Source organism: Tasmannia lanceolata, unplaced genomic scaffold, assembly GCF_043159265.1.
Source record: "Tasmannia lanceolata isolate RefF3 unplaced genomic scaffold, GAP_Taslan_0.1 ptg000006l, whole genome shotgun sequence".
In the NCBI taxonomy this organism is placed as follows: Eukaryota; Viridiplantae; Streptophyta; class Magnoliopsida; order Canellales; family Winteraceae; genus Tasmannia; species Tasmannia lanceolata.
The window spans coordinates 36,703,433-36,717,717 of NW_027518683.1; positions in this window are offsets into that span (position 1 = coordinate 36,703,433).

The following is a 14,285-nucleotide window of genomic DNA, read 5'->3' on the forward strand; positions in this document are numbered from 1 at the left end:
AGAACATTCTAGCTCAACAAGGATTGGCTAAGGCAGTGAAGGGAAATGATGGCAAGTTGAAGAAGATGGCGGATGCCGAGTGAGAAGACATGGAGTCGAAGGCGGTCAGCATGATTCGGCTATGTCTGGTAGATAACGTTATGGAAGAAGATGAGTCACCTAAATTGTGGGAGAAGTTCGAAAAGTTTTACATGTCAAAAACCTTGGCCAACCGGATGTATCTAAAGTGGTAATTGTACAGCTGAAGATGTAGGAAGGCGAGAATCTTCTGGAACACATTACGGTGTTTAACTTGGTTGTTTATCAACTCCACAAGGTTGATGAAAAGTTGAAGGAAGAATACTGAAATACAAGTGTGACAATCCAAGAGAGGGGTGGATTGGTCAATTAAAAATTTTAGGCATAATTAGTTGTATTATTAGAAATTAATTTGTTAATTAAACACTAGTTAATCTAACCCTTGTTCAAAATATCAATATAATGAAAGCTAGGGTTTATATGTTACTTTAAGCTTATTTGCCCTAACCCTTGTTTAATAAAACACAAATATAAGAAAATGGGTAGAGATTACCAATCACCAACATGTGCAAAGAGAAGGAGGAGAGAAGCATCCACAAGGCACAAGATTTATAGTGGTTCGGTCTATCACAAGACCTACTCCACTCTTCCAAGTTTACCTCCTTGGGACGCTCCACTAAAACAATGAGATTCTTCAAAGGGCGAATCTCGAAACCGTACACCCAACTCCTCCAACTCCAAAGGGAACAAACCCTTTCTACACGAAGTCTTGATGAGGGATCACACCCTCTTATAACGTCTTCTCCTTTTTTAACAGGCCGAAGAGTAGACCCTCACAACGTCTTCATCTTTGTTACCGGGCCGAAGAGAAAACCCTCAAATACAAATGAAGAAAATAAAAGAAAAACTCTCTTGCCTCTTAGATTGGCGGATTACAAACTTTGATAGCTTACCAAAACTCCAAAGAATGATAAAATATAAAGCCTATGGAGTTCCTCTTGATAAAATGTGCAAATGCAAGATCAAAGAGGTTTAGCTTTTGATAGAAGGTTTTAGCCAAGAAAAATGGATTTTGATCTTTCTCAAATGTTCAAAAGCTTGTTTAGATAGGTTTTAATCATGTATATATAATGTATTTGAAAATATGACCATTTGGGGGTAAAACTGTAAAAAACAGGGTTGAAAAAGTCAACCTGCGAAAGCCCCAACGGCTAGTTTGCCCGACCATCGCGGTCGACCGAGCCACCGCGGTCGCCCGGCGAGGGCTACCTGTTCGCTCAAATCTTAAGCTCAAAAACCTATCTCGGTCGACCGACCCACGGCGGTCGCCCGCCCAAACCCATGACAGATTGTTCCTGGATTTCCAGGGACACCTCCGCGGTCGCCGGGTTTCCCCCGGTCGACCGGCTCGCCAATATCCTGCAAGTGCTGGATTTTCAGCAAGCTTGCCGCGGTTGCCCGGAACACCCCGGTCAAAATTCCATTTTTACTTTTAAAGTTCAGTGGCTTTTGGGCCATGGTCTTTGGGCTTAAGTCTTAGGTTTTCAAACACAATTTTGGGTGTGTGTATGGTTTTCAAAGATATAAAAACTTAAGTATGAAAACCATTTGAAAACCTTTTGAAAGTGCAATTTACAAAATATCAAGAGGACTCTAAATACATTCTAAAAATGATACCGTTGAGTCTTCTTGAAATGTATCGGTTCCTTTGCACCTTCTTGGATTTTGTAAGCCCAATGATTCCCACCTTGGCATTCTCATCTTCTTTTGATGATTCCAAACTCAAGTGATTTTATTTCACTAATGTGTTTGATTGTCTTAGTTGTAGATCATAATAGTGTGATATCAAGGTTGCTCGGATCAAGTCCAAGAAGCTTTAAGTGGACCGCACTCGGAAGGCCAAAGTCATTGGAGATCCAAGAAGTAAGAAGACTTAAAGCAATGCAAGTGAAGATCATTCTCCTTGAAGTCTTTTAGATTGTAAAGATCCAATCCTAGTTTAGGTTTTGAGAAGCTTAAATGAAGTAATCACACCCCCTAAATGGACTAAATGATTTAGTGATTGTCCTTGTGGTGTTCCAAGACTTTGGAACCCTCATAATAATCCCAACTTTGTATAATATTGGAAGTCCATGAAGCTCAAAACAAATCAGCAAATCAAACTTGAAATCCTGCTGAAATAGGCTTCTCGGAACTCCGAGAGAGTCCTCGGAGCTCCGAGAAATGGTCCAGAGACTATATTCCAATCTTTGTTTGAATTCCCGAAACTCCGAGAGTAATTCTCGGAACTCCGAGAAAGTCTCTCGGAACTCTGAGAATACTATGTTGGGAAAAAATTATATCCGTTGAGGTTTTCGCAGAATTACGACAATGCCCCTCAAACGGTCATTTTTGGGTTTTCTCTATATATATATGAGATCTAAACTTCACCAAATAGTATTCTAACACTCTAAAACCATATTGGAACATCCTAAGAGTGACTCAAGCTTGTTTTATGCCTCTCTTCCTCTAGATTAATGATTTGGATCATAGGCTCTCATTTGTACATCCTCTTCAACCCTTTGGAAGGGGTTTTTTGTATTAATGATAAATCATTGTATCTGGGCGAGTGTTCGGAGAAGCGAAGCCCTCTCTCCGTGGTGATGATTGCCACAAAGGTTAAAGCAATTGGAGATTGTAATTGGCACCGGTCTTCGCCAAGGTTAAGAAGATCTACATAGTGAAGCCATCAACGTGTTTGGTTGGTTGAGTGGAGTAGGCCTCGTGTTTGAGGACCGAACCACTTTAAATATCGGGTGCACTCTTTCTTGACTCTTGCTCTTTTCATTTTCATTGCACTTTAGATTTAACTCTCTTGCTTAATTATTTTTTTATCTTTTAGTCTTTAATTGGGTTAAATTTTTCAAAAGGTTAAAAATTATTTTTATAAAAACCTAATCTCCCTCCTCTTAAGTTGCCTCCATCAGATTCGGGCCTATCGTTGGAATTTCAGATATCTTCGGCTTGAGTGAACATCTTGCACTTGTCTTGGCTCTTGTGACTCCCTTCAATCTTCAATGCATGTTGTGAGGTACATGAGGTGTCACCAATGAAGTTCAACTCCAAGCTCCTTCTTGACACTTTGTTAGGCAACTTGTGGGATCTTGAACTTGAGCTTTTTGACTTGAACATCCTCCAAATGATGATGTATCCAATGTGAGTGCAAGCTCCTTGATTATTGTGTATGCAGATCTACAAGCCATGTGTTGAGATGAGTTGTGTAGTGGCGATATGACATATCAAATTCCTGTATAGAATACAATACCTCAAAGCAACACATTAGTCCATAAATGCTAATCAATTTGAGTTTGCTAGCATCAAAACATGAAGGTAAGGTGAATGATTGACCTATAGACACCCTTGGGCTTACAAATACAAGGCTCTTTTGCTTCGTACTTTGCTTCCTGATTCGTACGACGACTTTATTGTATCGTAAGGATACAATAAAATTGGAGGAAGTCATGGCGTCGCTCTTATCGAATGAGATGTGAAAGAAACATGTTCTTGGTGGAAGTGAAGAGCATGTGTTGGTTGTCCATGGTGGTAATCAAAGAGGAATGTCGTATGACAGGGGTTCAAGAAAAGGCAGGTCAAGATCCAGGGTTGGAGGAAAGAGCGTGCAATGTTACCGTTGCAAGGAATATATGGTCACATCAAGGGGATTGTTTTAATCGAGCTAATAAGGCGGACAACGGTGCTATGAATACGGTGGTGGCTGAAATGAATGAGCAGGGCGAAGAGGTTGAAGACGTTCTCACAGTCTCCACAGCTAATCATACTTCTCCTCATGATGAGTGGGTTTAAGATTCAGGGTGCTATGTTCATGTATTATCCAGGAGAGAATATTTTTATACATTCCAGGAGACAATGACGGGTGTAGTGTCCTTGGGTGACGGGTCTACTTGTGACGTCACGGGAGTTGGGACGGTGAAAATCAAGATGTGGAGTATGTTCCAAATATGTGAAAGAATCTAGTGTCACTTGGCCGGTTGGACTTCAAGGGTTGAAGGTATTCAGCTGTAGGTGGAGCCATGAAAATCACACACGGTTGTATGGTTCTGATAAAAGGAGAGAGGTGTGGCGGATTATATCGTCTGGTCGAGGACACGGTAATTCTTGTTCCTAAGATCTCGATGGCTAGTTGGAAACGGAGGTGCGAAATGAGGATAGTTATTACCAAACCGGTTTTGCAAGAGGTGCGAAATTGGAACGGAATAGGGAATTAGAATTGTCCTACACTTTGGATAAGGTTGGTGGGGCCCACCACACGCCCATTACAGATGGGAGAGCTAGGGAAAATGTTTCCCATTAGCTCAAGGAGTTCGAGTTGCCCTACAACTTTTTTTTGGATACGAATTGCTAAAATGAAGCTTCGAGACTTGAGCAATTCGTTTCCAACACGAACACTTATTGGATAAGGCCACAATGGGCTGGGGAATGATTCAAAAAACACTCTCCCAATCAGTCAGAGGCGCCCCACTCTGCCTTGGACGTTTAGGAGGAGTCCCAATGCCTCGAGGAGTCTCAATGCAACTAGTTTCTCAATTGGATAGTGTAGACACCCAATTTTGTCAAGGAAGTATTAGTGATAGGTGACGCGAGGAAGAACTTTATGATGAGTTCTAGAGCACCAGTTGTGTTTCTCTCAATCTCTCAATCTCTTTAGGCTAACAAACAATTTTCGAAAGCTATTTTAAACCACCCAAAAGCATGTTTCCACACAGTACCCGCCTTTCTTGGCAAATCTCAAGCCTGTCTACACAACACCCGCCATTTACGGCATCCATCGGTGAACCCGTCTATACACGGCATTCCAATCGGTATGTTAACCTAGGGCATGAAACTCTCTTTTTAGGCACCCAAAGGGCACCATTCTCCCAAAAGCACCCAATGTTTGGTTCATTGGAAAGCCTTGAACACAAGGAATCCAATGGACCTAATCGCGTGCGAATCGGAGTCCAATCGAAAGAAATATGGACGATCGAAGTCACCAATAAGAAACAAAAACCACCGCCACCAGAAAGTCTGTTTAAACACAACAAACGCCTTTTTCAGTGAACCAGAAGCCTGTCCACTCAGCACGTGCCATTTATGGTATAAACCAGTAAGCACGTCTGCACATGGCATTTCCAATCGGTAGGTTAACTTTGAATCTGAAACTCTCTTTTCGCACCCAAAGGGCACCCGGTTTCCCGAAAGCACCCAATTTCTAGTCCATTGGAAAGCCCTGAACACAAGGAATCCAACGGACCTAACCGTGTATGAATCGGAGTCCAATCAGAAGAGATATGGACTATCGGATGTACCGATAAAAGATGAAAACATTACAAAATAAAACGGAGAAGAGACGAACTATTGCGGGAACCGGGGACAACATCATCCACCTTTATGGGGATGATGTCATCCCAGAATGGGTAAGAGTTTTATATCCCTATTATCTCTCTCTCTCCCCCTCTGGTGTATACGCCTTGTTTCGGGGTATTTCTCCTCCTTCTGAGTGAGATTCGAACCCCGAACCCTTGTAGAAAATCAGACAGAAACCCTAGTTAGTTTGCTTTTAGAAGAGAGAAAGTAGAGAAACACTGGATAGCTCTTTTCGGACGTAGATACTCCACCGAATATCTAAAAGTTCAGAGCGTCATTTATTTTTTACGCCGTTATTCTGCCGAATTTCGCAGAACTACGAGCTACTTTTCCATAGTAGTGCCGTTGTTCTGTTGAAATCTCGACAAACTCAGAGGCTGTTTTGGCTATACAGTGCCGTTATGTGCTGCCGATTTCTCCACAGCCTCGGAGGCTCCCCTTTCAGCACAGCACGGTAGCGCTGTCGAATTTTGAGGAACCCAACACCCTATTCTCAATATACGCCGTGGTTCTGCTGAAATTTCGGCAATCTCTTAAGCCTCCCTACTCAAAACAAGCTCGGTTACGCTGTTCAAATCTCCAGTGGTGATCTACAAGAGTGAATACAAACATGTTTATCTTTTTCTTCTTGTAGAAAATGATTTTCCAACTCAAGATTTTCATTCTTCAATCTCATTTCTTCAATTTTCATTTTCAAGTGATTTATTTCATGAGATGAAGATGTCTTTACTTCATCTTCTTTTTCCATCAAGATTTTGAGTTCCTCTATTAATTCAAAAATTTTCTTTTCAAGAATATTGTTATCTTCAATCAACTTCATTTGTTCATTTAGCAACTTTTGATAGTCATTTTCAAGATTTTCAAATTCCTTAGAAATTGAGTTGAGAGACATTTTAAGTGTTTTATTCTTGGAGACTTTACGATTTAAAACATTATTTAGTCTTTCACATCCATCAATAAGTTCATCAAAAGAAGGAGGCTCAACACTATCTAAATCACCATTTTCTTCATTTTTGTTTTCTAATGCCATCAAGCATTTTACATGAAAGGTATTTTCAAGTGAAGTCCATATTTGTTTAGCATTTTTACAATTAGATATTTTGTCAAAGTTTTTCGATGGCAAAGAGCAACATAAAGCAATCATGGCATTTGAATTCAAAGAAAATATTCTTTTATCATATTCACTAATTTTTTTAGATTTTGAGTTTAGTGGAAAGCCATTTTCAATTACTTTTAATAATTCACTATCTAGATTCTTTGGATAAGACCTCATACGGATCGACCAAGATCCATAGTCGGTTCCATCAAAACAAGAAAGTCTAGAAGCCATTAGGTTGCTAATAAAGATCTTTTCTCTTTATTGGACCCCGATCCCGAGGACAAGAGCTGAGGACGCGAGTCCCCTGCAATCCTCAAAGATCTCCACAACGTGAAGCAGAGCTCTGCCAAGGAACTCTCAAAACGGTGCCACCCTCATAGCATAGCACGAGTGGCGATACAAATTAGATACCTCTTGATCCAAGGATAAATCCCCAAACCAAGATGTACCTAAAATAACTCAGAGTCTCCATCCATGGATAGGCCAAGGAACCCCAAAATCAAATCCTCTGTGCAATGGATAACTAGAAATAAATATGGGCTCGTGCCTGGTTACGAATGGAGAAGGTCCGAAGAGCACCCCCAATTCGTCCGAGTGCAAGCACTTGGTCTCTTATGCCATTTTTATTAACTCTAAAGAATTTTGGGCAAAATAATGTGAAATGGGAACGAAATATCCCCGAGAAGACGTCTAACTAATCATGCATGACTCGGGGATGAAATAATAAGCACACACCAAATAAAATAAAAGATGTGTTACCTAAGCATTGCTAGGTTATGAGTGACATGCCTAATGGGTGTCTAAGTTCTGGTGGACAGACACATGCATGCTACAGCTAAAGGTATAAGGCCTGCATAGGAAAGTAAGAAAACACAACAAAACACGCAATATAACTTGATATCACACACGAGGCAACACAACAAATCCTAAACTCTAAACGATTTTGCCCGATTCTTTGGATGGTCTGGTACTCATCCAAAGCTGCCTCCGTATCCTCGCCTCCATGAGAATCAAAGCAACGTAGTTCTTTGTACATATTCTAAACTATGATGCCTAAGACACCTAGACCTCTATTCTAGACTTGATCTGAAAGACCAGACTAGTTATTAAAGCTTCTTATGCGATTATTTAAATTCCAGTGGATTGTGGATTTTAGGACACCCTATATGCCCTAACTAAATACAGGTTAGCCCTAAGCTAATGCAGGTGGTTCCTGCAACCTATGTGTAACTAGGCTGTGTGTCCTAAGGGAAACAATGAGATCACTAACGCATCCTAGACCTAGTCATCAGTCAGCGATGTGAATCGCTAACCGACTGGACGGAGGCATAACAAACTCCTGACTCTAACACAAACACAAAACAAACACACAACAGATCAAAGACAAACTCCTCACTCTAAAACTCTCTATCTAGGACAAACTCTTAACTCTAGAGGAAGATCTTTTTGAAAATAAGGTTTTAAAGTCGTTTGAATGATTTTTGAAAGATTTACAAAGTCTATTTACAAAGTTTGGCTGGACTTGGGATAAAGATCACAAGCTGCACTACGTACCTCGTGGGAGAGGATCAAGCCAACGTAGTTCGAAATCGAACTCTCCTAATACGCTCCTAAAACTCAATACTTTAGATTTTTTAAGGTTTTTGATGCTTTCAAATATTTTTGATGTTTTAAACTTCTAATATTTTGTATTTTAAAGCTTTTCCAATGTTTTTGGATTTTAAAACGATTACAATGCTTTTGGATCTTAAAAAAATGTTTTCACTATTAAAAGGAACATGCAAGCACAACCACAAACTAGGGCAAAACCCTAAATTTAAAGGAGAAACCCCGAAAAAGCTACTAGCGTGTCAAAGAGACGATCCACAACAAGAAAACAAGTGTCCAAAGAACAGAGAAAATGATCTAAAATCCCAAGTAAGCAAAGCTCTAATAAGACTGAATTAGTCTCTAATAAAGATGGGTGACAACAATAGTAAAAAATGGACTCTTAACTAACAATACTAAAGAAGGGGCGTAAATGAGTCAGGGACTCTCAAACAACCCTACCGAAAGATGGGGCAAATAAGTCAAAGACTCGCTATAGAAGAAGGGGTGAGATGGGTTGGGTGTAGTACAATGGCCGGCCAGAGTTGGATGGGCCTGCCGGATTCCGGCAGGAGAAGATGAAGATGGCGGCTCTCCTTTTTCTCGTTCTCTCCCTCCCTCCCTCTCTCTCTCTCTCTCTCTCTGTTTCTATTCGTTTGAAGAAAATGAGAGCCCTTCTAATCCCTAATTCATTTGGGTTTTATAGATGGGCCATGATATATTTATACCCCCTCCCTTTTACATATACAACCCTCCTTAAATGTAATTTTAACTAATTTCTATTCTACATAGGGTGCCTTAAGTAAAAATATAAGGATAGAATTTGACTCTTAAATCTATTGCAAACAATATTAGTATTGGCACCCTTGCCTCAATAAATCACACCCCTTTGCAAATGACACTGAAAACCCCTTTTGTTTCATTTTATTTGCCATTTTTTAACGGATTTCTATGAAAATTTTCAAAGACCTAATTGGAAACCTAAACTACTCTTGAGTAAAGCTTGGGGCATTAATTTAATTATTTGAAAGAAATTTATTCAAACAGGATATTTTGGGATTCAGTCAAAATGGGGTGTCTACAGATGCCCCTCTTTGGCAGAGCGTGCTTGTCATGCGAATGCCAAAGCCGAACAGACAACACATTTTGGCCGACTCGAAAACAAAGTAAAACAAATTTTTGGGTTTTCAATTTTAAAACAGTATTCACAAAGGTAAACTAGCAAAAAGATGCTATAAGACTTAAAGTCTGCAAGCAAAAGGGAGTAACCTCTCACTGACTCTTAACCTGGCAATCATTACATCTCAATGAGATGACCTCTCTTGAAACTCTTAACTCGACAAAACATATTGTATTGGTGAAACTACTTTCCACCTCAAGAATTCAAAACAATGGTGAAACTACTTTCAAACAAACATTCAATATCAAAAGAAAAACTACTTTTTACACAATCATTCCAAATCACGAGAAACTACTTTTCTCCAAAAACTTCTTAACCACAAAAAACTACTTTTCTCCAATCCTCTATATCCATGATAAACTACTTTTCTCTTTCAAAATCTTCATATCATTGAGAAACTACTTTTCTCTTCCAAAGTCTCTATTTCTGAGAAACCACTTTTCTCCAAAAAAATCTATCTCTGAGAAACTACTTTTCTCCAAAATCTCTATATCCGAGAAACTACTTTTCTCCAAAATCCTCATATCATTGAGAAACTACTTTTCTCTCTTCTTTCCATATCCATGAGAAACTACTTTTCTCTCAATCTTCAAAATCGATGAGAAATTACTTTTTTCCCAATCTTCCAATCCACGGGGAAACTACTTTTTGTCTAATCTTCCAATTCACGGGGAAACTACTTTTCACCCAATCTTCCAAACACGGGGAAACTACTTTTCGCCCAATCTTCCAATCAAAGGGGAAACTACTTTTCGCCCAATCTTTCAAATCCACGGGGAAACTACTTTTCACCAGGCGATAGCTATACAAACCATTTTTGAAATCCATCTGTTTAGCTATCCGGGTAACTCTGACTCCTCTATTTCAAGGTAGCGAATCACCCAAGATTTATATGGTCCTGCCAAACAGTTTTATATAAATCCATGCAGATATACCTCACTCCTAACTCGTTAGGTAGCAGTACATTGCGAAGCGATGATTAAGCAAATCACTACTTGACATTTCACTGTCAATCATCAGGGTATTCGAATATTTGGAGAAACTACTTCTCTCTCCAACATGCAATACCAAGCCGAAACTACTTTTCACCAAGCAACAATTAAACAACGGGAAAACTACTTTTCGCCCAATCTTCCAATTAAAGGGGAAACTACTTTTCGCCCAATCTAAAAATACGGTGAAACTACTTTTCACCAGGCGATAGCTATACAGACCATTGCTGAAAATACATCTGTTTATCTATCCGGATAACTCTGACTCCTCCCTTTCATGGTAGCGAATCACCCAAGATTTATATGGTCTTGCCATACAGTTTCATATAAATCCACGCAGATCTACCTGACTCCTAAGTCGTTAGGTAGCGGTACATTGCGAACCGATGATTAAGCAAATCACTACTTGACATTTCACTGCCAATCATCAGGGTATTCGAATATTTGGAGAAACTACTTCTCTCTCAAACATTCAATACAAAGGCGAAACTACTTTTCACCAAGCAATAATTAAACAACGGGAAAACTACTTTTTGCCCAATCTTTCAATTAAAGGGGAAACTACTTTTCGCCCAATCTAAAAATACGGTGAAACTACTTTTCACCAGGCGATAGCTATACAGACCATTGCTGAAAATCTATCTGTTTAGCTATTAGGGTAACTCCGACTCCTCTCTTTCAAGGTAGCGAGTCACCCATGATTCATATGGCACTGCTAAATTGTCCCGTATAAATCTAGATTTGTATGCCCTTCCTGCAACACAAATCTGTACAAACCTCCTCGCAGATATGCCTGACTCCTAACCTGTTAGGTAGCGACACATTGTGGAACGACGATTGGGCAAATCACTACTTGATATTTTACTGCCAATCATCAAGGTATTCAAATATTTGAGGAAACTACTTCTCTCTCAAACATTCAATACCATGGCGAAACTACTTTTCACCAAGCAACAATTAAACAGGCCACTACTTGGCACCTCATTGATTAACAATCAAATGATTTTTTTTCTTAAAAAAAATGCCCCTTGTTTGGGTTTAACAGAGAAAAGGATTTTTAGACCCAAAGGGTTTTCAAACATGATTGATGGGTTTACCGATCATTTATCGATTTCACTGATGGAATAGCTTTCTTCTGTCGAGAATAAATGGGAGTGCATGATCATTGCTGAAAACCAAACTCAAGTAACTTGAAAGAATTTTAGGGTTTGACTCTTTTAAACGAGGGAACTACATTCCACTGGGTTTGAAGATTGCAAGAGTGAATTCTAAACTCCGTTGGGGACTAGATTTTCTGAAACATTGACTCTTTCAAAGAATGAGTTCAATTGATGAATTTGATTCAAGAGAGTGTTCAAGCTTCTCTTGCTTCTATTTGCTGAAAATATCTATCTCAATTATCATTATTTAATATCTTTTATGACGCAAGTCATAAAAGATGCCCCTAGTATGATTACTTCCATGACAGGATTCATTGGAGAGCAAAACTAGGATAGGTAAGAAAAGTTCAAGTTTGCTTGGGTTCTTTCTTTGGCATATGAGTAAAAGGATATCCACAATGGCTGAATCTACAAATTTCTCTTTCACTGCTCACTACTTGAGGCTTTGATGTCTTTGGCAAGTTTGAACATAATGTGTCTTGCTTCTTCCTTGATTCATAAACCAGGATCTACTTTGAATTTTCTTCGCATTTCAGAAGGTGTACTCTCGCTCTTCCGGTGCCAAACACTTTGGACATTGAGAGAAAAAAAGGATAAAATAAGAAAAAGACTTCGAAAGACTCGATCAAAGGAGACTCAAATTACTCAAGGGACTTACTCACTTTTGATTCACCCTTAGATAAAATGTGTTATTTTGTTATGGTAAGACTAGCCACTCTTAGAGTACTCTCGAAAACCATGTCAAGAGGCTCTAGTTTCCTCTATCGGGACATCCGTCATGGTTATTACCCCCTTTTGGGTTGCTCGGTTTCGATGCCCCTAGTTTAAAAGGATATCAAAGTAAGTCTTGTAGACACTACTCGGATTCTGGGATCCTCCCCTGTTTGAAGACTACTTCTCCATCTCCTTGATTTCTCTCTTCACAGGAAGTCACAACTATTGCTTTCCAGTTTTCGATCTAAAAGACCACTTGTCTCAACTTTTGCTTTCACTACTTGCACTCAAATTTTGGAATTCTTCTTAACTGAGGAACTCCTTCTGCTTCTATTCAATTCAACTTTTCATGGGAAGTCTTTGCCTCTGACTGAATTGCCCCTTCATGTTTTCAATCCAGCAGACCGATACCATTACTTTGCATAAGCCGATCCCTTTGGTTATTGACTTAGTAAGGAAATGACTTTATCTAGGCCGCCCTTTCGGGTTTTCAACCTAGCGGGTCTTCAGACTCTCGTTCTTTTCTTTTCTTTCTGTTTTTCTTTTCATTCCCCTCAAACCTTTGCTTGTTTCACCAGAAGGACTTTCTAGGTGGGCTTGGGTTCAAAAGGGTTGAATACGTAAGGTTCTAAGGATTTGGACCGAATCTGGTCTTGCCAGACTTCCTACGTACCCCAAAAATGGAGGATCAGGTCCGCATAGTTCGCTTTGGGGTTTTTTAAAGAATGGTTTAGCATTTAGCTTCAAAATTTTAAAAGGGATTTTATCCCAAGGTTTGACCGAACTTGAATTAATCAGGTTGCCTACGTACCCCTGAAGAGTTGGGGATCAGGTCCGACGTAGTTCGGGTGCATAAATGCCCCGGGTTTATAATGTGTTTGAAAAGAAATGGTTTAATTTTACTTTGGCCCAAAGGGTTTACAGAAGGATTTTTAAAAGTTGGGATTTTGGCCATAAAAGTTCAAACGTCCAAGGATGGCCTCCTGGTATATTTGGCATACAAGCTCTCTTGCTTAAGGTTTAAAGACTTTGAATATTTTTCGAGGAGTCTGACGACATGTCAGGCAAAACTTCAACCACTGCACTCCACTCCCATCTCGAAGATCTTGAATTTATGCTCAAGATTCCACAACTCCTTGTCTTTTTTTTTTTACTCCTTCATTTCTTTTAAATGTTCTCTTTCTTTTGGACATTGAGAATGTCCTCATTCATGAAATATTCTACCTCGAAATCATAATGAAAATACACAGCCCAAATATTTTTTTTTTAGGGCTCAAATTTATAATACAACTTCATTGCCTGAAAGTTTTCTCTCAATATCTCATCAGCTCGATAGGATGTCTGATGCACATCTCTCTTAAATTTTGCTCTTTGACCCGATGTCTCAAACAAATAGAGTCTTGCTTTGCACCACACCAAGGCATTCACCCGGTTTATCCTTATATGATCAGGCAAGACTACCTTAAATCCCTCTAAGTAGGTTTATCAATTCTTTGCGCTCCTCGGGAGATAAAGTTTTATCAATCCATTTTTCTCGAGTTTCGAATTTCAATACCACTATCAATAGCTGTCATTTTTTTCTTCAAGTAACTATGATTGACGTTCTTCCTCTCGTTTGACCTTTTTCAGATCTCGAGGGGAATTTCGTCTGTATTCTCATCCGAGAATGATGTCTTTAGTTATTTTAAACATTAGATCTAAGAGTGAATAAAAATATTGAACACATAAAATCAAATCTTTATTGAATTGAAAACTTCAATTACATTGATGACTCACAGACACACCTCCATGGGCTTTACATCCGATTCGATAGAAAACAAAATATTAACTCTGAATAAGAAAGACTTGACAAACATGACACACATTTTTTTTTTGACATTGACACTACAAGACTCACCAACTTTCAATCTAGAAGTTGATATAAACTTGACAAAGAACAAATCTTGAAACAAGATACTTGACATATGACTCTTGAAACATAACACTTGAACAGAGGCAAGGAATTGGCACTGAAGTTCACAAGTAGCACGCCTTCCTCCATGATAATGCTGGCTAAGAAGTTCGACCCTGGTTCAGAAACCTTGGAAAGGGTGGTCCTCTGAAGTCTTGTTGACTTGGCCCAAATTGTCTTT